Source organism: Bufo gargarizans, chromosome 1, assembly GCF_014858855.1.
Source record: "Bufo gargarizans isolate SCDJY-AF-19 chromosome 1, ASM1485885v1, whole genome shotgun sequence".
Lineage (NCBI taxonomy): Eukaryota > Metazoa > Chordata > Amphibia > Anura > Bufonidae > Bufo > Bufo gargarizans.
In genome coordinates this window covers 295,843,191-295,868,342 of record NC_058080.1, presented here as the reverse complement: position 1 = coordinate 295,868,342, position 25,152 = coordinate 295,843,191, and the positions used below count along the sequence as shown (strand labels likewise).

The window sequence follows — 25,152 nt, the reverse complement described above, 5'->3', positions numbered from 1 at the left end:
ATCCGTCATGACACACAATGTAAGTCAATGGGGACAGATCCGTTTTCTCTGAAACAATAGTGACTGATTTGTCCCCCATTGACTTTCAATGGTGCTCATAAAGGATCCGTCTTGGCTATATAAGACATAATACAACCGGATCCGTTCATGACAGATGCATGCAGTTGTATTATTGTAACAGAAGTGTTTTTGCAGATCCATGACGATCTGCAAAAAATGCTAGTGTGAAAGTAGCCTTATCCTGCTCTGTCCATGCTGCCCACAGACAGGACTGCATGTGCACGATCGTGAGAGGTTCCATACACAATCATTTAGTCACACATGCCTGTCTGAATGCAAAAAGCCACTCCTGCATACAACATAAATGTACATTTTTGGTGAATATATCAAAGAAGCATATAGTGCAGGATACGCCATTATTAAAAAATAAGATAAAGGCTGTTGTGTATATCTTGTGTATAACTGTTTTATTTCATGTGTAATTTGTGGGTTGCCTGCCATCTTGATTCCTTCTCCCCTCACATATGGTTTTCCTAATGAATCCTGCATATCCGATCATGCTTGGCTTTGCAGAGACAGAGGGAACTGGGTCTCACCACATTGCACTGGTCTGTGTCCTCTGAGGGCAGCCATGACAGATCAGTCACACAGAGCAGTTGTCCATTCACACTGCAAAGTTTCCATGTTCTCCTATGTCAGTGATGGTGAACCTTTTAGAGACCGAGTGCCCAAACTGCAACCAAATACCCACTTATTTATCGCAAAGTGCCAGCACGGCAATTTAATCTGAATACCAATATAGTATATCTTCCATGTACTTTATCATTTAGCTATAATAGCTTAATAGCCTACATTCAGTGTGCTGCCTGTGCTGTTCATAGTGCGTCCTGTGCTGATGAATGGCAGGAAAAGTCTAAAGCATATTGGTACGCCATAGACTTTTTCCAAGGCGCAGGTGCCCACAGAGAGGGCTCTGAGTGCCGCCTCTGGCACCCGTGCCATAGGTTCGCCATCACTGTCCTATGTGATGCAGCTTGCGCCCGTCTCCCCTCTCTGCCCTGTCATCTCTCTCTCCTTTGTCAGCTTTCAGGACATCACATAAAACTACACTGGAGAGTCAGTACACACAGATAGTACAGACAGGCAGTGTGAGTCAGGGGTTTTATATAACTGCAGCTAGTCACTGTATACACTTAAGTACTATATATCTGCACTCCTGCTCTTTAAAGAAGGGAGAAATTATATCTTCAACAGAATACATTGACATACAGAGGAACGTGGATGGTGGGGAGGGGCCTGCGGTGCCAGGAGGGATTTGATTGGTGATGATGTCATGCTGTAGTTCACAGGAAGTCAGCCACAGGAGAGAGACCAAGTTCCTGTTTACACATTAGAGTAAGCGGTCAGACTGGAGACCACATAACCAGGTTCCCATAATGAAAAGGTTCAAAATGTATGAATGCAACTGGGTAAGGGTGCAATAAATGACACTGTTAGAATGTCGGTGGTGAGTAATATATATAAAATCCCCCCCCACACAAAAAAAACTAAACAAAAAACTGAGGGCTTCTTTAATAAAAAAAAATAGACAATCTACTATATAGCAGAGTGATCACACAATGTGAAATGCTGTCTTCAATGAACACTGACTATGTAGTTAAAGCATATTTCCTCTTCAAATGATATACCATAAAGGTCTGATAAATCTGGGTACCATTTCTGGACCTCTGAGACCTGCCGTGACCTTCCATCCTTATGTGACTGCATATGTGCTTTTTTATGGAAACAGCCGAGCAATCAACATACATTAACCCATGAACATTCAAGTAAGCTCAATAGCATGAATATATTGTACTTACATTTAGTATTCATAAGGTGTTACTGACACCCACAGCCCAGTCACAGCAGCACACAGTTATTCACTGAAGGTACTAAGTAATAACACAAACAGATCTGTCAAAAGAAGGCAACACAATAATTACAAGGAGCTCATAAACAGGAAAAATATGTGAAAATGGCAAAAAGATATTACAAAGGTAGCACAAAGAACAAGAGCCTGTACCATGGCAACGGAGGTTGAATTCCTTCCAGTTCCATACTAACTCAAGTGCCTTTATATCTTCCTCTCTCGACCAACAGCAATCAGTACTTGATAAAGGTCCTCCAGACTGAATTGTCACGTGTGGATAGCCCCAAATAAATCACAGCATTTAGGACTATTGCTGTGTGCGAAGTTCTATCTGCTATCATATGGAGTGGACCCTTCTGCACCTACTTATACATATCAGAGCGCCATGGACTGTTTTTGTATATTATAAAAATGCTTGTGAGGCAACTGGTCACTGCAAGAGGGCAAGGATTTGATGGCATGCAGCTGCCCCAGCTCTAGCCCTCTCCTTCTCATGTGTAGTCCATCTGATCCCATGTGTAGTCCATCTGGACAAGTTTTTTAACTAAGCATTTAGTGCACACCTCATGTCCTTCACAAGGGCGTGGAAAATAAGTTTCATCCCAATGTGTATTATTAATCAGTCAATGACCACAGGATATCTTGGTATGAAGTTTATCAGTCTTAGAGGAGCACTAGCATCAACATTTGTTATCACATATTACCAGACTATTCTATGCAATTTCTTTTTTTTTTTTTTTAACAAAAAAAAATAATGTTGGATGGTTTTCTGGACATACAGTGCCTTGCAAAAGTATTCACCCCCTTGACTTTTTTCGTATTTTGGTGCCTCACAACCTGGAATTAGCATAGATTGTTTGAGGATTTGCATAATTTAATTTACAGAACATGCCCACAGCTTTGAAGATGAATATTTTTTTTATTGTGAAGCAAACAACAAATAGGTCAAAATAACAGAAAAAGTCAATATGCATAACTATTCACCCCCCTAAAGTCAATACTTTGTAGAGCCACCTTTTGCGGCAATCACAGCTCCAAGTCGCTTTGGTTAAGTCTCTATGAGCTTGCCACATCATACCACTGGGATTTTTGCCCATTCCTTTTTGCTAAACTGCTCCAGCTCCTTCAAGTTAGATAGTTTGTGCTTGTGAACAGCAATCTATAAGTCTGACCAGAGATTATCTATTGGATTGAGATCTGGGCTTTGACTAAGCTATTCCAACTAGGGATGAGCGAACCCGAACTGTATAGTTCGGGTTCGTACCGAATTTTGGGGTGTCCGTGACACGGACCCGAACCCGGACATTTTCGTAAAAGTCCGGGTTCAGGTTCGGTGTTCGGCGCTTTCTTGGCGCTTTTTGAAAGGCTGCAAAGCAGCCAATTAACAAGCGTCATACTACTTGCCCCAAGAGGCCGTCACAGCCATTCCTACTATTGGCATGGCTGTGATTGGCCAGTGCAACATGTGACCCAGCCTCTATTTAAGCTGGAGTCGCGTAGCGCCACATGTCACTCTGCTCTGATCAGTGTAGGGAGAGGTTGCAGCTGCAACGTTAGGGCGAGATTAGGCAGTGATTAACTCCTCCAAAAGACTTCATTCAGTGATCGATCTGCAGCTGTGGATGATTGAACTGCTGCTATTCAATTGCTCACTGTTTTTAGGCTGCCCAGAGCGTTTTTCATTCACTTTTTTCTGGGGTGATCGGCGGACATTTTGTGTCTTGTGGTGCGCCAGCACAAGCTGCCACCAAGTACATTTAACCCTCAATAGTGTGGTTGTTTTTTGGCTATATCCTACATCAGGGTGAAGCTGTCACACCAAGTGCATTTAACCATCAATAGTGTGGTTATTTTTTGGCCATATACTACATCAGGGGCAAGCTGTCACCAAGTGCATTTAACCCTCAATAGTGTGGTTGTTTTTTGGCTATATCCTACATCAGGGTGAAGCTGTCACACCAAGTGCATTTAACCATCAATAGTGTGGTTATTTTTTGGCTATATAATACATCAGGGGCAAGCTGTAAACAAGTGCATTTAACCCTCAATAGTGTGGGTGTTTTTTGGCTATATCCTACATCAGGTTGAAGCTGTCACACCAAGTGCATTTAACCATCAATAGTGTGGTTATTTTTTGGCCATATACTACATCAGGGGCAAGCTGTCACCAAGTGCATTTAACCCTCAATAGTGTGGTTGTTTTTTGGCTATATCCTACATCAGGGTGAAGCTGTCACACCAAGTGCATTTAACCATCAATAGTGTGGTTATTTTTTGGCCATATACTACATCAGGGGCAAGCTGTCACCAAGTGCATTTAACCCTCAATAGTGTGGTTGTTTTTTGGCTATATCCTACATCAGGGTGAAGCTGTCACACCAAGTGCATTTAACCATCAATAGTGTGGTTATTTTTTGGCTATATCCTACATCAGGGTCAAGCTGTCACACCAAGTGCATTTAACCCTCAATAGTGTGGTTGTTTTTTGGCTATATCCTACATCAGGGTGAAGCTGTCACACCAAGTGCATTTAACCATCAATAGTGTGGTTATTTTTTGGCCATATACTACATCAGGGGCAAGCTGTCACCAAGTGCATTTAACCCTCAATAGTGTGGTTGTTTTTTGGCTATATCCTACATCAGGGTGAAGCTGTCACACCAAGTGCATTTAACCATCAATAGTGTGGTTATTTTTTGGCCATATACTACATCAGGGGCAAGCTGTCACCAAGTGCATTTAACCCTCAATAGTGTGGTTGTTTTTTGGCTATATCCTACATCAGGGTGAAGCTGTCACACCAAGTGCATTTAACCATCAATAGTGTGGTTATTTTTTGGCTATATCCTACATCAGGGTCAAGCTGTCACACCAAGTGCATTTAACAATCAATAGTGTGGTTGTTTTTTTGCTATATCCTATATCAGGGTGAAGCTGTCACACCAAGTGCATTTAACCATCAATAGTGTGGTTATTTTTTGGCCATATACTACATCAGGGGCAAGCTGCCACCAAGTGCATTTAACCCTCAATAGTGTGTTTTTTTGGCTATATCCTACATCAGGGTGAAGCTGTCACACCAAGTGCATTTAACCATCAATAGTGTGGTTATTTTTTGGCCATATACTACATCAGGGGCAAGCTGACACCAAGTGCATTTAACCCTCAATAGTGTGGTTGTTTTTTGGCTATATCCTACATCAGGGTGAAGCTGTCACACCAAGTGCATTTAACCATCAATAGTGTGGTTATTTTTTGGCCATATAGTACATCAGGGGCAAGCTGTCACCAAGTGCATTTAACCCTAAATAGTGTGGTTGTTTTTTGGCTATATCCTACATCAGGGTCAAGCTGTCACACCAAGTGCATTTAACCATCAATAGTGTGGTTATTTTTTGGCTATATACTACATCAGGGGCAAGCTGTCACCAAGTGCATTTAACCCTCAATAGTGTGGTTGTTTTTTGGCTATATCCTACATCAGGGTGAAGCTGTCACACCAAGTGCATTTAACCATCAATAGTGTGGTTATTTTTTGGCCATATACTACATCAGGGGCAAGCTGTCACCAAGTGCATTTAACCCTCAATAGTGTGGTTGTTTTTTGGCTATATCCTACATCAGGGTGAAGCTGTCACACCAAGTGCATTTAACCATCAATAGTGTGGTTATTTTTTGGCCATATACTACATCAGGGGCAAGCTGTCACCAAGTGCATTTAACCCTCAATAGTGTGGCTGTTTTTTGGCTATATCCTACATCAGGGTCAAGCTGTCACACCAAGTGCATTTAACCATCAATAGTGTGGTTATTTTTTGGCTATATCCTACATCAGGGTCAAGCTGTCACACCAAGTGCATTTAACCATCAATAGTGTGGTTGTTTTTTGGCTATATCCTACATCAGGGTGAAGCTGTCACACCAAGTGCATTTAACCATCAATAGTGTGGTTATTTTTTGGCCATATACTACATCAGGGGCAAGCTGTCACCAAGTGCATTTAACCCTCAATAGTGTGTTTTTTTTGGCTATATCCTACATCAGGGTGAAGCTGTCACACCAAGTGCATTTAACCATCAATAGTGTGGTTATTTTTTGGCCATATACTACATCAGGGGCAAGCTGTCACCAAGTGCATTTAACCCTCAATAGTGTGGTTGTTTTTTGGCTATATCCTACATCAGGGTGAAGCTGTCACACCAAGTGCATTTAACCATCAATAGTGTGGTTATTTTTTGGCCATATACTACATCAGGGGCAAGCTGTCACCAAGTGCATTTAACCCTCAATAGTGTGGCTGTTTTTTTGCTATATCCTACATCAGGGTCAAGCTGTCACACCAAGTGCATTTAACCATCAATAGTGTGGTTATTTTTTGGCCATATACTACATCAGGGGCAAGCTGTCACCAAGTGCATTTAACCCTCAATAGTGTGTTTTTTTTGGCTATATCCTACATCAGGGTGAAGCTGTCACACCAAGTGCATTTAACCATCAATAGTGTGGTTATGTTTTGGCCATATACTACATCAGGGGCAAGCTGACACCAAGTGCATTTAACCCTCAATAGTGTGGTTGTTTTTTGGCTATATCCTACATCAGGGTGAAGCTGTCACACCAAGTGCATTTAACCATCAATAGTGTGGTTATTTTTTGGCCATATAGTACATCAGGGGCAAGCTGTCACCAAGTGCATTTAACCCTAAATAGTGTGGTTGTTTTTTGGCTATATCCTACATCAGGGTGAAGCTGTCACACCAAGTGCATTTAACCATCAATAGTGTGGTTATTTTTTGGCCATATACTACATCAGGGGCAAGCTGTCACCAAGTGCATTTAACCCTCAATAGTGTGGTTGTTTTTTGGCTATATCCTACATCAGGGTGAAGCTGTCACACCAAGTGCATTTAACCATCAATAGTGTGGTTATTTTTTGGCCATATACTACATCAGGGGCAAGCTGTCACCAAGTGCATTTAACCCTCAATAGTGTGGTTGTTTTTTGGCTATATCCTACATCAGGGTGAAGCTGTCACACCAAGTGCATTTAACCATCAATAGTGTGGTTATTTTTTGGCCATATACTACATCAGGGGCAAGCTGTCACCAAGTGCATTTAACCCTCAATAGTGTGGTTATTTTTTGGCCATATACTACATCAGGGGCAAGCTGTCACCAAGTGCATTTAACCCTCAATAGTGTGGTTGTTTTTTGGCTATATCCTACATCAGGGTGAAGCTGTCACACCAAGTGCATTTAACCATCAATAGTGTGGTTATTTTTTGGCCATATACTACATCAGGGGCAAGCTGTCACCAAGTGCATTTAACCCTCAATAGTGTGGTTGTTTTTTGGCTATATCCTACATCAGTGTGAAGCTGTCACACCAAGTGCATTTAACCATCAATAGTGTGGTTATTTTTTGGCCATATACTACATCAGGGGCAAGCTGTCACCAAGTGCATTTAACCCTCAATAGTGTGGCTGTTTTTTTGCTATATCCTACATCAGGGTCAAGCTGTCACACCAAGTGCATTTAACCATCAATAGTGTGGTTATTTTTTGGCCATATCCCAGTCTAATTCTGTCCGTAAACGTATACCTGTCACCCAGCGCCTAAATAATAGGCCTAAAATGTATAGTCATCCAAATCTGTCATTATTGCTGTAGCTGGTCAAGTTATTTAGTGTCCGTCAAAGCACAGTTTTTGTTCTGTGTTGAAATACAATTCCCAATTTAGCAATTTCCTAATTTAGTGGTTTCTGCTGTATCAGACCTACTTTAAATCTATCCCTAAAAGGGTATATAAGATTCAAGGTGCACATAGGGTCATTCTCAATAACTTCACACACACGCTACTGTGCATATTCCAGTCTAATTCTGTCTGTAAACGTATACCTGTCACCCAGCGCCTAAATAATAGGCCTCAAATTTATAGTCAGCTAAATCTGTGGTTATTGCTGTAGCTGGGCAAGTTATTTAGTGTCCGTCAAAGCACAGTTTTTGTTCTGGGTTGAAATACAATTCCCAATTTAGCAATTCTCTAAATTAGTGGTTTCTGCTGTATCAGGCCTACTTTAAATTTATCCCTAAAAGGGTATATTAGATTCAAGGTGCAGATAGGGTCATTCTCAATAACTTCACACACACGCTACTGTGCATATCCCAGTCTAATTCTGTCTGTAAACGTATACCTGTCACCCAGCGCCTAAATAATAGGCCTCAAATTTATAGTCAGCTAAATCTGTGGTTACTGCTGTGCCTGTATTAGTGTAATACGGTACCTAAATAGATAGCCAGATAGTGTTAGGTTTCTGTAAAAAAAGGCCTGAATTTGAATTCAATACATTGGGCCAAATAATATTTTTGTTGTTGTGGTGAACGATAACAATGAGGAAAACATCTAGTAAAGGACGCGGACGCGGACATGGTCGTGGTGGTGTTAGTGGACCCTCTGGTGCTGGGAGAGGACGTGGCCGTTCTGCCACAGCCACACGTCCTAGTGTACCAACTACCTCAGGTCCCAGTAGCCGCCATAATTTACAGCGATATTTGGTGGGGCCCAATGCCGTTCTAAGGATGGTAAGGCCTGAGCAGGTACAGGCATTAGTCAATTGGGTGGCCGACAGTGGATCCAGCACGTTCACATTATCTCCCACCCAGTCTTCTGCAGAAAGCGCACAGATGGCGCCTGAAAACCAAGCCCATCAGTCTGTCACATCACCCCCATGCATACCAGGGAAACTGTCTGAGCCTCAAGTTATGCAGCAGTCTCTTATGCTGTTTGAAGACTCCGCTGGCAGGGTTTCCCAAGGGCATCCACCTAGCCCCTCCCCAGCGGTGGAAGACATAGAATGCACTGACGCACAACCACTTATGTTTCCTGATGATGAGGACATGGGAATACCACCTCAGCATGTCTCTGATGATAACGAAACACAGGTGCCAACTGCTGCGTCTTTATGCAGTGCGCAGACTGAACAGGAGGTCAGGGATCAAGACTGGGTGGAAGACGATGCAGGGGACGATGAGGTCCTAGACCCCACATGGAATGAAGGTCGTGCCACTGACTTTCACAGTTCGGAGGAATAGGCAGTGGTGAGACCGAGCCAACAGCGTAGCAAAAGAGGGAGCAGTGGGCAAAAGCAGAACACCCGCCGCCAAGAGACTCCGCCTGCTACTGACCGCTGCCATCTGGGACCGAGCACCCCAAAGGCAGCTTCAAGGAGTTCCCTGGCATGGCACTTCTTCAAACAATGTGCTGATGACAAGACCCGAGTGGTTTGCACGCTGTGCCATCAGAGCCTGAAGCGAGGCATTAACGTTCTGAACCTGAGCACAACCTGCATGACCAGGCACCTGCATGCAAAGCATGAACTGCAGTGGAGTAAACACCTTAAAAACAAGGAAGTCACTCAGGCTCCCCCTGCTACCTCTTCTGCTGCTGCCGCCTCGGCCTCTTCTGCTGCTGCTGCCTCGGCCTCTTCCTCCATCTCTGGAGGAACGTTGGCACCTGCCGCCCAGCAAACAGGGGATGTACCACCAACACCACCACCTCCGTCACCAAGCATCTCAACCATGTCACACGGCAGCGTTCAGCTCTCCATCTCACAAACATTTAAGAGAAAGCGTAAATTCCCACCTAGCCACCCTCGATCCCTGGCCCTGAATGCCAGCATTTCTAAACTACTGGCCTATGAAATGCTGTCATTTAGGCTGGTGGACACAGACAGCTTCAAACAGCTCATGTCGCTTGCTTCAAACAGCTTCAAACAGCTCAGTATGTTGTTCCCAGCCGTCACTACTTCTCCAAGAGAGCCGTGCCTTCCCAGCACAACCAAGTATCCGATAAAATCAAGTGTGCACTGCGCAACGCCATCTGTGGCAAGGTCCACCTAACCACAGATACGTGGACCAGTAAGCACGGCCAGGGACGCTATATCTCCCTAACTGCACACTGGGTAAATGTAGTGGCAGCTGGGCCCCAGGCGGAGAGCTGTTTGGCGCACGTCCTTCCGCCGCCAAGGATCGCAGGGCAACATTCTTTGCCTCCTGTTGCCACCTCCTCTTACTCAGCTTCCTCCTCCTCTTCTTCCACCTGCTCATCCAGTCAGCCACACAGCTTTACCACCAACTTCAGCACAGCCCGGGGTAAACGTCAGCAGGCCATTCTGAAACTCATATGTTTGGGGGACAGGCCCCACACCGCACAGGAGTTGTGGCGTGGTATAGAACAACAGACCGACGAGTGGTTGCTGCCGGTGAGCCTCAAGCCCGGCCTGGTGGTGTGCGATAATGGGCGAAATCTCGTTGCAGCTCTGGGACTAGCCGGTTTGACGCACATCCCTTGCTTGGCGCATGTGCTGAATTTGGTGGTGCAGAAGTTCATTCACAACTACCCCGACATGTCAGAGCTGCTGCATAAAGTGCGGGCCGTCTGTTCGCGCTTCCGGCGTTCACATCCTGCCGCTGCTCGCCTGTCTGCGCTACAGCGTAACTTCGGCCTTCCTGCTCACCGCCTCATATGCGACGTGCCCACCAGGTGGAACTCCACCTTGCACATGCTGGACAGACTGTGCGAGCAGCAGCAGGCCATAGTGAAGTTTCAGCTGCAGCACGCACGGGTCAGTCGCACTGCGGAACAGCACCACTTTACCACCAATGACTGGGCCTCCATGCGAGACCTGTGTGCCCTGTTGCGCTGTTTCGAGTACTCCACCAACATGGCCAGTGGCGATGACGCCGTTATCAGCGTTACAATACCACTTCTATGTCTCCTTGAGAAAACACTTAGGATCGCGATGGAAGAGGAGGTGGCCCAGGAGGAGGAGGAGGAGGAAGAGGGGTCATTTTTAGCACTTTCAGGCCAGTCTCTTCGAAGTGACTCAGAGGGAGGTTTTTTGCAACAGCAGAGGCCAGGTACAAATGTGGCCAGCCAGGGCCCACTACTGGAGGACGAGGAGGAGGTGGAGGAGGATGAGGATGAAGCATGGTCACAGCGGGGTGGCACCCAACGCAGCTCGGGCCCATCACTGGTGCGTGGCTGGGGGGAAACGCAGGACGATGACGATACGCCTCCCACAGAGGACAGCTTGTCCTTACCCCTGGGAAGCCTGGCACACATGAGCGACTACATGCTGCAGTGCCTGCGCAACGACAGCAGAGTTGCCCACATTTTAACGTGTGCGGACTACTGGGTTGCCACCCTGCTGGATCCACGGTACAAAGACAATGTGCCCACCTTACTTCCTGCAGTGGAGCGTGATAGGAAGATGCGCGAGTACAAGCACACGTTGGTAGACGCGCTACTGAGAGCATTCCCAAATGTCACAGGGGAACAAGTGGAAGCCCAAGGCCAAGGCAGAGGAGGAGCAAGAGGTCGCCAAGGCAGCTGTGTCACGGTCAGCTCCTCTGAGGGCAGGGTTAGCATGGCAGAGATGTGGAAAAGTTTTGTCAACACGCCACAGCTAACTGCACCACCACCTGATACGCAACGTGTTAGCAGGAGGCAACATTTCACTAACATGGTGGAACAGTACGTATGCACACCCCTCCACGTACTGACTGATGGTTCGGCCCCATTCAACTTCTGGGTCTCTAAATTGTCCACGTGGCCAGAGCTAGCCTTTTATGCCTTGGAGGTGCTGGCCTGCCTGGCGGCCAGCGTTTTGTCTGAACGTGTATGGGGGCGTCATTACAGACAAACGCAGCCGCCTGTCTACAGCCAATGTGGACAAGCTGACGTTCATAAAAATGAACCAGGCATGGATCCCACAGGACCTGTCCATCCCTTGTGCAGATTAGACATTAACTACCTCCCCTTAACCATATATTATTGTACTCCAGGGCACTTCCTCATTCAATCCTATTTTTATTTTCATTTTACCATTAGATTGCGAGGCAACCCAAAGTTGAATGAACCTCTCCTCTGTCTGGGTGCCGGGGCCTAAATATATGCCAATGGACTGTTCCAATGTTGGGTGACGTGAAGCCTGATTCTCTGCTCCTGTTTTACGACTAAGGGTACTCACCCGAAACGCGTTAACGATATACCGTGTATGTGGTGGTTATGTCTGTCTACTATATGTGACAAATAAAGAGGAGCCATAGAGGAACTCGATCTGTCTCCAGGACCTTTCTTCATTTATATGAAGCCAGATTCTCTGTTACGGGACCTCTCTCCTCTGCCTGGGTGCGTGGGCCTAAATATATGACAATGGACTGTTACAGTGGTGGCTGACGTGAAGCCTGATTCTCTGCTATGACATGCAGACTGATTCTCTGCTGACATGAAGCCAGATTCTCTGTTACGGGACCTCTCTCCTCTGCCTGGGTGCGTGGGCCTAAATATATGACAATGGACTGTTACAGTGGTGGCTGACGTGAAGCCTGATTCTCTGCTATGACATGCAGACTGATTCTCTGCTGACATGAAGCCAGATTCTCTGTTACGGGACCTCTCTCCTCTGCCTGGGTGCCTGGGCCTAAATATATGACAATGGACTGTTACAGTGGTGGCTGACGTGAAGCCTGATTCTCTGCTATGATATGCAGACTGATTCTCTGCTGACATGAAGCCAGATTCTCTGTTACGGGACCTCTCTCCTCTGCCTGGGTGCCTGGGCCTAAATATATGACAATGGACTGTTACAGTGGTGGCTGACGTGAAGCCTGATTCTCTGCTATGACATGCAGACTGATTCTCTGCTGACATGAAGCCAGATTCTCTGTTATGGGACCTCTCTCCTCTGCCTGGGTGCCTGGGCCTAAATATATGACAATGGACTGTTACAGTGGTGGCTGACGTGAAGCCTGATTCTCTGCTATGATATGCAGACTGATTCTCTGCTGACATGAAGCCAGATTCTCTGTTATGGGACCTCTCTCCTCTGCCTGGGTGCGTGGGCCTAAATATATGACAATGGACTGTTACAGTGGTGGCTGACGTGAAGCCTAATTCTCTGCTATGACATGCAGACTGATTCTCTGCTGACATGAAGCCAGATTCTCTGTTAAGGGACCTCTCTCCTCTGCCTGGGTGCCTGGGACTAAATATCTGACAATGGACTGTTACAGTGGTGGGTGACGTGAAGCCAGATTCTCTGCTATGGGACCTCTCTCCAATTGATATTGGTTAATTTTTATTTATTTTACTTTTATTTTAATTCATTTCCCTATCCACATTTGTTTGCAGGGGATTTACCTACATGTTGCTGCCTTTTGCAGCCCTCTAGCTCTTTCCTGGGCTGTTTTACAGCCTTTTAAGTGCCGAAAAGTTCGGGTCCCAATTGACTTCAATGGGGTTCGGGACGAAGTTCGGGTCGGGTTCGGATCCCGAACCCGAACATTTCCGGGAAGTTCGGCCGAACTTCTCGAACCCGAACATCCAGGTGTTCGCTCAACTCTAATTCCAACACATTTACATGTTTCCCCTTAAAACGACTCAAGTGTTGCTTTAGCAGTGTGTTTGGGGTCATTGTCCTGCTGGAAGATGAACCTCCACCCTAGCCTTAAATCACGCACAGAGTGGTACAGGCTTTGCTCAAGAATATCCCTGTATTTAGCACCATCCATCTTTCCCTCAACTCTGACCAGTTTCCAAGTCCCGGCTGCTGAAAAACATCCCCACAGCATGATGCCTCCACCAACATGTTTCACTGTGGGGATGGTGTTCTTTGGGTGATGTGATGTGTTGGGTTTGTGCCAGACATAGCTTTTCTTTGAAGGCCGAAAAGTAAAATTTTTGTTTCATCAGACCAAAGCACCTTCCTCCATACATTTTGGGAGTCTGCCACATGCCTTTTCGCAAACTCACAACGTGCCTTTTTGTTTTTTGCTGAAAGTATCGGCTTTCTTCTGGCCACTCTGCCATAAAACCCAACTCTATGGAGCGTACAGCTTAATGTTGTCCTATGTACAAATACTCCAGTCTCTGCTGTGGAACTCTGCAGCTCCTCCGGGGTTACCTTAGGTCTCTGTGCTGCCTCTCTGATTAATGCCCTCCTTGCCCGGTCCATGAGTTTTGGTGGGCGGCCGTCTCTTGGCAGGTTTGCTGTTGTGCCATGTTCTTTCCATTTGGTTATGATAGATTGGATGGTGCTCCTGGGCATCATCAAAGATTAAGATTTTTTTTTATAACCTAACCCTGACTTATACTTCTCAACAACATTGTCCCTTACTTGTTTGGAGAGTTCCTTGGTCTTCATGGCAGTGTTTGGTTAGTGATGCCTCTTGCTTAGATGTTGCAGCCTCTGGGGCCTTTCCGAAAAGGTGTGTATATGTAATGACAGATCATGTGACACTTAGCTTGCACACAGGTGGACATCATTTCACTAATTATGTGACTTCTGAAGGTAATTGGTTGCACCAGAGCTTTTTATGGGTTTCCTAACAAAGGGAGTGAATACATACGCACATGCCTATTTTCTGTTTTTAATTTCTAAACAATAGTTTATTTATTTATATATTTTTCTCATTTCACTTCACCAACTATTGTGTTCTGATCCATCACATATAATTCAGATTAACAAAACATTGAATTTAAGGCTGTAATGTAACAAAACACAAAAAAAGTCAAGGTGAATACTTTTGCAAGGCCCTGTAATTATTTGAAGGTACTCCATGTACAGTATTCTACTTCCTGTCTTGGCTCTTCCTCCTTTGTTTGAACTTTTAGCATGACAGCCTCACTTGACCTTCTCACCCAGACCATTCACTGTGACCAGTGAGGGAAGATGGATGAGTGACTCAAAGCAACACACACTGCACTAAATAGTGTATTTCTCTTCTGTGGACATCTTTATCTTGTCCTATCAAGAGATCAATAGAGCTGTCATACTGTTATGCTAAATTCCACATCTGCCTTTATCCTTAACATCTTTCCCTCACAGCAGCAGTAAAATATCTATATAGGAGTTTTATCTCTTAGTGCTGTCTGCTACAGAAGGACAATATTTAGCATTTAATTTTCAATGGCAAAATACTGCCAAAATGAATTTAAAAAAACTGGCAAAGATGCTTAAAAAAATGTTTCCTATGAGTATTAAGCTTTAAAATATACTCCTTTCTGATGGAAATGCCCCTTGGGATCTTGAAATTATTTATAGGTAGTTGGCTGTACATCTGCCCCCTCTTACCCTAGCAAACAGTTGTACCAGCTGTATCTTATTCTTATCTTAACATGAACTCTCAGTGACTGGCTTGAACTCTAAAGGCTCTTTTACAAGGGCTGAAGCACAGGCAATTATCTGGAAAGTTTCCAAGAAGTTCCTGATCGTGAGAGGAGGTGATAGCTGCATTGATATGCAGCAATAATTTCCTCTATATGGGCACACATGATCACTTCTAATGTTTGTTCCCATACAGATTTGTCCCATACAGCACAGAATAGTTTACAGAGGGTGATGGTTGCGACATAAAACATGCAATCACTGCACCATCAAACTTTTGCTCATTCATCAGGTGATCGGTGGCACATTTACATTAGGCAATTATTGGGAACATTACATCTGAAAGGCAGAGTTCTGCCTCCCCGCACGCTTGCCTATCAGCATTTCAGCTGTAACTCTGGCACCAGAAGTAGGTGTTGGTTAGGCCTGCACAATATATCACCAAAGCAATCGCAATCGCAATCGCAATTAATCGCCATATCGCAATTGCCAATTGGCTGACCCAAAAATGCTTCAATTATATTACCATATTTTTTGCTTTATAAGATAAACTTTTCCCCCCCAAAAAGCGATGGTTGACTTTTTACGTGGTTGACACGGATGTAATCGCCGGCCGCTATGCTGCACAGCGCGGCCGGCGATACATCAGTTACAGTATGGGGAGGGAGGAGGGGCTGGAGGAAAGTCGTTATTTTAATGAACAAATGTTCTTTTATTTATGCTATTTTATTTATCTGTTCTGTGCAGTGCTATTAAGAAAATGGCAAGTTTTGTATTTTGTACTTTTGCAGTAATGCAAATATGTTATTTAATTTAGTAAAAGATGTTTTATTTTGAAAAACACTGTGCATTTCAGTTCTTGAGTTAAGCATAACTACATTTCTGCATTATCAGTAATTTGTGTGTGCTTTTGCCTTGAAAATCCAAGCAAATAGACCTCTAGCACAATTCCCTTAAAATATTGCATCGCATACCGTTATCGCAATTCTCAGGGCCCTAATTGCAATCGCACAAAATTCCCATATCGTGCAGCCCTAGTGTTGGTACTACACAACTCCATTTATTGTGTAGTGGAAAGAGCTACACTGTAGTCACTGCAGCGCTGTTCTCAAGAAAGTAAATGGGAACAGCCCTGCAATAACCAGATGCATCCAGTACACAATGGACGGAGCTCCATAGTTCTGGCACTGACTTCTGGTGCCAGTTCTTCTGTAGAACAGCTAATCGGGTAAGGTGCAGAGTATAGGCCATCAAAATAAAAGTACCAAAAACCCTTTAAACCATTTATCTATCCCAAAGCTTAGTTCTCACTGATAGCAAGTAGTTTGTGGTTCGATACAGTTTTTCATTTCTATTAAAGCACCTGGAGTAATGCCATGCTGATGCAGTCCTTTTTTAGTTTCTCGGTCAATTTCTTTACACAGAGATTAAGCTGTGACTTTAATTATATATACTGTGTACCTCTTGTTGAGAGATCATTGACTGCTTGACATGCCTTTACGATGCACTCAAAGACATTTTGCCCAGTTGACAGACTTTTAGAGTCGGCGCATCATTGGACTGAGAAACAGGATGATCATTTTGACAAATTTTCCATCATCTAGACCTCTCTGACCTAGCTGTTAGGACGTGTTGGGAGCAGTGGTTACACGAGGGCACATACACACAGCGAACAAGCTCCACGCGGCCCAGACAGACCACCAGTGTACAGGACAAACAAGAGCAGCTTTATTGTCCACTATCCAGACACAGTTAGTACCTTCATTACATACCCCTGTCTTTGTCTAGACCATTAAACACCTACAACAACCTCATAATCCTCAAATAACACCCATAGATCATAGACCATAGATTGCACCACAAAAACGGATCAATGGAACTAATATCATAAAATATATAGAAATCTTTATTAATCAAAATTCATAATATTGATCAGACATTAGAAAGAAGGACGACACGATGGCAATTTGATACAGAAAAATACATGGGGCACATTATCAGGCAATGTCCATCAGAATCATTATTGCAACATCAATATGGCTCTAACAATACACTGTCCTATGAGCGAATATCTCTCAATGAAGGCCTACTATGATATTAATGGGCAGTGCAACACACCAACAGTGTAAAAGGTTGCCAAGATTATACATAGATATAAGCAGGTGTGCCTTGAAAAAGAGGAATACGCCAAATTCAATGAGTAATGGCACTTAGACTACTTTCACACTTGCATTTGTTGCAGATCCGTCTTGTATCTGCACAGACGGATCCGCACCAATAATGCAAACGCTTCTATCCGTTCATAACAAATGCGTTTGCATTATTCATTAAAAAAAAAAATGATTGAAAGTCAATGGGGGACGGATCCGTTTTCGCACCATATTTTGTCAGTGAAAACCGGACCCATCCCCATTGACTTACATTGTAAGTCGGGATGGGTCCGTTTGGCTCCGCATCATCAGACCGTCACCAAAACGCTGCAAGCTGCGCTAAAAAACGCAACGGAGACCAAACGCAGCCAAATTGATGCATTCTGAACGGATCCTTATCCATTCAGAATGCATTGGGGCAATCACTCTTGAAGAGCTGGAGGCCGCGGTTGATAGTATAAAGAACAATACGGCCCCGAGCTGAGACGGCTTGCCTTTTGAATTATATAGAGTACATTGTAAAACGGTATTGCCGCTCCTTCTTCAAACACTTAATGAATCTTGGAGGAGTGGCTCACTTCCTCCCTCTTTGAAGGAGGCTTCCATCTCTTTAATCCTGAAGCAGGATAAAGATAAGACTGAAGTTGGATCGTATCGTCAAATTTCATTACTCAATACCGACTACAAGATACTTGCTAAACTGCTCGCTAATAGGCTGAGGGGGGTTATACACTGTCTGATCCACCCGGATCAGACGGGGTTCATCCCAAAACGAAATATACAATCAAATATCCGTAGAGCCTTTCTTAACATATATGTTGGGGACGAGGAGGACCGCTCCATCCTGTCTCTGGATGCTGAGAAGGCCTTTGACAGGGTGGAGTGGCCCTTCCTATGGGGAACCCTGAACAGAATGAACCTTGGCAAACATTTCACCAAATGGATACAGCTGCTCTACTCTGGGTCTACCGCCAGCATTAAGATAAATGGGATTGATTCAGAACAGTTCCCCCTACAGCGAGGCACCAGGCAGGGATGTCCCCTTTCACCTCTAATATTTGCTCTGGCTTTAGAGCCCCTTGCATGCAGTAACAGTCTAAAGAGATCGTCGGCTTTGGAGGGAGAGGAGAGGAAGATAAAATTAGCCTGTACGCGGACGATATTCTTGTTTTCCTGAGGCAGGGGTGGAAAGGCGTCCCACCCGTAATGAATATCTTGGAAGAATACGGTTCCCTATCAGGCTATAAAGTGAACTGGGATAAGTCTGAACTCCTCCCCCTTGTTCGAACACCTCCCGAAGGAGTATCAGGTATTAGACCACTCGTCCTTACCGATTCTATTCGATATCTGGGCATTAGAATTAGTGCAGATTTGACTAGATATAACCTCCTAAATATAACCCCTATGATTAATAAGGTGAAGGAGAAGATTCAAACTTGGCAGAAGTTGCCCCTGTCACAGGCGGAAAGGATTGCACTGGTTAGGATGGTGGTCCTCCCTATCGCCCTATACCCTTTGACAGCATGTCCAATATGGATTGATGATTCCTTTTTCGGGCTGCTAGATAGATTGCTAAATGAGCTAATCTGGGGGAGGGGAAGGGTCAGGATTAAGCAAAAATATCTTTATCTCTCTGAGAGAGACGGTGGCCTCTCCCTTCCATTTCTTCAGGGATATTACATTCCAGCTCAGTGGTGGATGGGGCGGGGGGGGGGGGGGAATTGGGAACCATCAGTCTGCGACGCTGCTGAATATCCTGTCAAGGGATTTTCAGGGGCCTTATGGAGATATTTTTTCTATTTTGGAGACTGGGCACCCGGGGAAAAGAAAAAAAACTATGTTTAATTAGCGATACGTTAGATAGGGTTTGGAATAAGACTAAAAAGATATTGGGTGTAAGTAGTCCCACTCATTTCACTCCACTTTGGCACAATCGCAATTTAAAAGAGTTTATGTTAATTGAAGATTATAATTATTGGAATTTACACGGCATCAACTGCTTAACTCAAATAATATCACATGGTAGTATTATCCCTTTCGATGAATTAATAAAGGGTACAAATCTCACCTTCTTAGATAGATATAGATATGCACAAAATAGTCACGCAGGATAAAAGTCTTTTGATCACTAGGGCAAATTCCTTTTTGGATTATTGTTTTAAATTCAGGGATACACAACTTACTCTCTCTCAAATATATTGTAGATTTCGGGACTGTTTAGGAGAAAGCCGGAATTAGACTTACCGGTAATTCAATTTCCACGAGATCACCACGACGGCTACAAGGAGATTGACCCCTGACCTCTGTAGGGGCAGGAACAGAGAGAGGGTTTAAATCCCCCCCTCCCACCACCAACACCAGTGTGTCCAAAATTACAGAGACAGAAAAAAAGTGGTGAGAACAAAACATACTAAACCGAGGGTATTACTTCATAACCTCCCAGGTAAGGCTTAAGGAAGGGTAGGGAATATATGTGCCGTCGTGGTGATCTCGTGGAAATTGAATTACCGGTAAGTCTAATTCCGGCTTTCCACTTCATCACCACGACGGCTACAAGGAGATATAAAAAATTATAGCTTAGGGGGGGACGACCGCCTGAAGGACTTTCCGTCCAAAAGACAAGTCTGAGCTGGATAGGTCTAACCTATAGTGTTTTGTAAAGGTGTGGATGTTAGACCACGTAGCGGCTTTACAAATGTCTTCAAGGGAAGCTCCGGCCCGTTCTGCCTGGGAGGAGGACATGGCCCGGGTAGAGTGAGCTCTCAAATTTGAGGGGCAAGACAGGTCTTGGGACCCGTAAGAAATGGAAATGGAGTCTTTTATCCACCGTGCTAGAGAGGATCTGGAGGCTTTCAGACCCTTATTCTTCCCCGAGAAGAGGACAAACAGGTTATTAGATCTACGGAAACCCTTGGACACTTCAAGATACCGCAAGACAGAGCGTCTTACGTCTAGAGAGTGGAAGTCCGATTCCCTATCGTTAGAGGGATTATTGCAAAAGGAGGGTAGGACTATCTCCTGGTTTCGGTGGAAATCCGATACGACTTTAGGCAGGAACCCCGGATCCAATTTAAGAATAATCCTATCATCGGTGATACGGAGATAGGGTTCCTGTATCGATAATGCTTGGATCTCGCCTATCCTTCTTGCAGACGTGATGGCCACCAAGAAAGCGGTTTTAAATGATAGATGTTTGATAGAACAATCAGATAGGGGTTCGAATGGAGCGAGAGTTAGGCCGGTGAGTACCACGTTAAGGTCCCAGTTGGGGATCCTAGATTTTAGAGAGGGACGTAGACGGGAGGCAGCTTTCATGAATCTCCTGATCCAGTGATGACTGGCTATATCGCGATCAAAGAAGCAGGCTAGTGCCGAGACCTGTACCTTTAGGGTAGAGGGTCTGAGACCTAGTTCAAGTCCCTGCTGGAGGAAGTCCAAGATCTTCAAGAAATTGGGCGGCTCTAAGTTTGGGGCTGGGTTCCCCATCCATGTACAGAATCTCTTCCAAATTTTTAGATAAATTGAGAAGGTAACCTTCTTCCTACTAGCTTTAAGGGTAGTTATCACTTGGTCCGAGAGCCCCTGTGACCTCAACTTCTGGACCTCAGGATCCAAGCTGACAATTTGAGGAAGCTTGGGTCTGGATGTAGTATTGGGCCTTGGTGAAGCAGGTCCCTCCTGGCAGGAAGAGGCCATGGGTCCTCTACTGACAGATTCCTTAGAGCAGGAAACCAGCTCCTCTTCGGCCAATAGGGAGCTATCAGGATTAGTGTCGTATCTTCTAGGTAGAGTTTCTGGATTACTCTGGGAAGTAGAGGCAGTGGTGGGAACGCATAACTGAGATCCCAGTCCCAACGAATTGTGAGCGCATCCAACGCCCAGGGATTGTCCCGTGGGTTTAATGAACAGAACGTCGGTACCTTTGCGTTTCTTTTGGATGCGAATAGATCCACCTGTGGAGTGCCCCATCTTCCTGCCAGCAGCTGGAACACTTCTGGATTTAAGGACCACTCTGTCTGGTCTATCGACTGGCGACTGAGATAGTCCGCTTCTACGTTCAGTATCCCTTTTAAGTGGATTGCGGAGATGGAATTCACGTGGGATTCTGCCCAGTTGAAGATCTTCTTTGTAATAGACATCAGTTTCTCCGATCTCGTGCCTCCCTGGTGAGATAGGTACGCCACCGTCGTCGTGTTGTCTGAGAGAATCTTTACATGTTGACCCCTCAGAAGTATCTCTGCGGTTTTCAGGGCTTTCCAGACCGCTTCTAGTTCCCTGAAATTGGAGGACTGAGAGCGGATAGTTGGGGTCCAGGAACCTTGAAACCAACGGTCTCCCACTGTCGCTCCCCATCCTTTCTCGCTTGCGTCTGTAAGCACCTGAATGTAGGGGATTTTCTCCCAAACGACCCCCAAGGACAGATTGCTTGTGTTCTTCCACCAATCTAGGGAGGTTTTTACTGCCGGAGGGATCATGACCTTCTGATCCAAGGAGGCCTGCTGTCTGTTCCAAGCTCTCAGGATCCACGACTGGAGGGATCTGAAGTGGGACTGGCTCCATGGGACGGACGTGATGCAGGACGAGAGGAGACCCAGGAGACTCATAGCTTCTCTTATAGGACAGGACCTCCTGTGCTGGAATCGTCGGACCTTTAATTGAAGGTTTCTGACCTTGTCTGGCGGAAGGAAGGTACGTTGTGTTTGAGAATCCAGGATAACGCCCAGGAACTGGATAGTGCTGGAGGGCACTAGGTTTGATTTCTTCAAGTTCACCAACCAACCCAGATCCTGGACAAGGGACAGAAAGGACTGCAGGTCTGTTCTGAGTTCTTCCTCTGAGTTGCCGACTAGGAGGAAATCGTCCAGGTACGGTATGATCACCAGTCCCTTGTGTCTCAAGAAGGCCATCATCTCCACTACCAGCTTTGTAAACACTCTGGGTGCAGATGATATCCCAAAGGGAAGGGCCGTAAACTGGTAGTGACGGATTACCCTCTTGTGGTCCTGGATGGCGAACCTCAGGAACCTTTGTGACTCTGGATGAATTGGGACGTGATAGTATGCGTCCTGGAGGTCTACTGAGCACATCAGGGCATTCCTTTTTATCAATGGAATCAGGGATTTCAGGGATTCCATCCTGAACTTCCGATAGATGACAAATTTGTTCAGGGCTTTCAGATTTATGATCGTACGGAACGAGCCTTCTTTTTTCTCTACCAAAAACAGGTTTGAGTAGAAACCTTGTTTTTGCTGTGTTGGCGGGACCTGTATTATTACGTCCGTTGCCAGAAGGCTTTGGATTCCTTCCAATATCTTTCCGCGTACTTTGGGGGAATGTGGGTTGGTAACAATGAAGCGGTTTGGGGGAGATGAAGAGAGTTCGATCCGGTACCCGGATCTTATGATGTCCCGGACCCAAGGGTTCGGAGTAATGAACTCCCAAGGAGTCAGGAAGTTCTTCAATCTCCCCCCCACTCTGACGTCATTGTTTATCCGAGGGTTTACCCTGGGAGGAGGAGGGGGTAATCCTACCCCTGCCCCCTTTAGGGTAACTCCAGCGTCCTGACTTCCCTTTACCCTTAAAGGGATTGTTCTGGCTAGTGGGGGCCCGAAAGGGATATTTCCTTTTGTAGGGTCTCTCTTCTGGGAATCCCTTTTTCTTGTCCGCCGCTTTCTCCAGGATACGGTCTAGGACGGGCCCAAAGACGTATTCCCCTGAGAACGGGATGGAGCAAAGCTTCATCTTCGATGTGTTGTCGCCCGACCAGCTTTTCATCCATAGGGCGCGACGGGCCGCATTGGAGAGTCCCGCGTCCTTTGCGGCGAATCTGACCGATTCCGCTGAGGCGTCAGCCATAAATGCTGTGGCGGATTTTAACAGGGGGAGGGATCTCAAGATCTCATCCCTAGGAGTATTATCTGTGATACGAGATTCCAGTTCCTCTAGCCACAGTTTCATGGATCTTGCCACTGAGGTAGCAGCGATGTTTGTTTTTAAGACAAGCATCGCTGCTTCCCAAGATTTTTTTAAGAGGCTATCTGCTTTCCTGTCCATGGGATCACGCAGTTGAGAGGTGTCTTCAAAGGGCAAGGCAGTCTTTTTATTGACCTTTGCCACCTGGATATCAATTTTTGGTGTTTCGCTGAAGATTTTAACTTCGTCCGTGTCAAACAACAGCCGGTTTCTAAAGGACCTGGATACCCCCAACCTTTTTTCTGGGTTGGACCACTCGTCCAGCACCATATCCCGTATGTTCTCATTGATTGGGAATACACGGGTTTTTTTAACCCTGAGCCTCCCAAACATCTCATCCTGGACTGAGTGTGCTTTAGGGGTTTCTTCGACCCCCATAGTGGCCCGGACTGCCCTTAATAGGTCAGGCATCTCGTCCAAGGAGAAGCAGAATCTCTGTTCTGATTCTGGAATCTCAAGATCAGAGAAGACCACCTCGTCCTCCCGTGTTCTGGAGGACGAGGCCTCCTCCTCTATAATCTCTGGATCAGATAGTGAAGGGGATGGGCCCCTATGTCTTTTTGAAGGGGGTTCATCCCTGGGTAAAGGTATCTGAGATAAGGAGGTTTTGACTTCCTCATGGATCATGGACCTTAGATCTTTAAGGAAAGAAGGCTGTTCCTCGGCAATCACATTAGATATGCAGTCCTTACAGAGTTTTTTACGATAGTCGTCCGGTAGCCGTTTGAGGCAGGACACACATTTCGACTGTTTTTTGATCTTTCTCTGAGCCTCCTTAGTGACCTGGGGAGAACAACCCTAATTAGCTATGGTAAGTACACATGCTAACAGCAGGATATAGCCCCAAGCCAGAGATGTGGAGGAGGAGGAACAAGTAACCTGGTACAGTGTAAAGACAAGTACAGGGTAAGGAAAAAGGCGCTTCCCCACAGGGGACTTACTACAGGCGGCACAGAAGGGTCTCCAGGGGAGCGGGGTTCAGCCGACATGACTGCACACTGGCTCCGGTACACTGACAATCGGCGCTGCTGCGCGCGAAAATTTGAACTCGGAGACGCCTCTGAATGACGTCACTTCCTTTCGGCACCCGGAAGTGACGACGGCCGTTATCCTGAAGCGCTTAGGCGCGCACCCGGCGATAGCCAAACAGGCCCGGCGGGAGATCGCGACCGGGAGCAGGCTCACATATAATAATGGAGCGAGGCCTCCCTCCTTCGCCCCTGCCCAGCGTTAGTACGGAGACCGCAGGAGGGCAGGGGGAACACCCGGTAGGTGTCAGGAAGTTCTGCTACATCTTCATCTCCCCGCAGGGAGACTCTCTCTGCCCCTGTCCTCTGTAGGGACAGGAAACACTGGTGTTGGTGGTGGGAGGGGGGGATTTAAACCCTCTCTCTGTTCCTGCCCCTACAGAGGTCAGGGGTCAATCTCCTTGTAGCCGTCGTGGTGATGAAGTGGAAATAACTATTAAAAGCGAGAGGAGGCTGGGAAGTTGAATTAGGCGAAGGTAGTGTTGTTGATTGGGATGTAGTATATCGAAATATAAAAAAAGTATTGATATCCCAAAAATATAGATAGATCCTGTTTAGGATTGTACACCGCCTGTACTACTTCCCTGCCTTCCTCGCCAAAATATACAGAGAAAGAACAGATATGTGTTGGAAGTGCTCGGCTGAAAATGCCGGTCTAAGTCACTTGCTATGAAATTGTCCAGAAATAAGTGGATTTTGGACCAGCATCTATGAAGATCTATATAGCAGACCCGATTAAATTGAACCGCTGTTTTATGCAGGCAATATTAGGTCTTTTCCTCCCTACTGATTTAACGCCCTATCAGATTAGAATCTCTTTGGAGAGATTCATGGCCACAAAGGCCTTGATTCTTAAATATTGGGGCACAAAAAACAGCCCTACCTATTTTGAGTGGAGGGCTCGGATAGACACCAACGACGTT

At 45.5% G+C, this 25,152-nt stretch overlaps 1 protein-coding gene across 2 annotated transcripts in view; it reads right to left on the bottom strand.

Annotated features, from left to right (window-relative positions):
• TMEM150C (transmembrane protein 150C) overlaps positions 1 to 25,152 on the bottom strand; it is a 252,534-nt gene that overhangs the window by 174,509 nt on the left and 52,873 nt on the right. The window contains exon 2 of one of the 2 annotated variants that reach the window (XM_044304729.1): positions 1,860 to 1,953. The exons of the other annotated variant lie outside the window; for it this stretch is intronic. The gene's annotated coding sequence lies outside the window, so the exon portion shown is untranslated. The remainder of the gene's footprint in view (positions 1 to 1,859; positions 1,954 to 25,152) is intronic. 2 annotated transcript variants of the gene reach the window in all.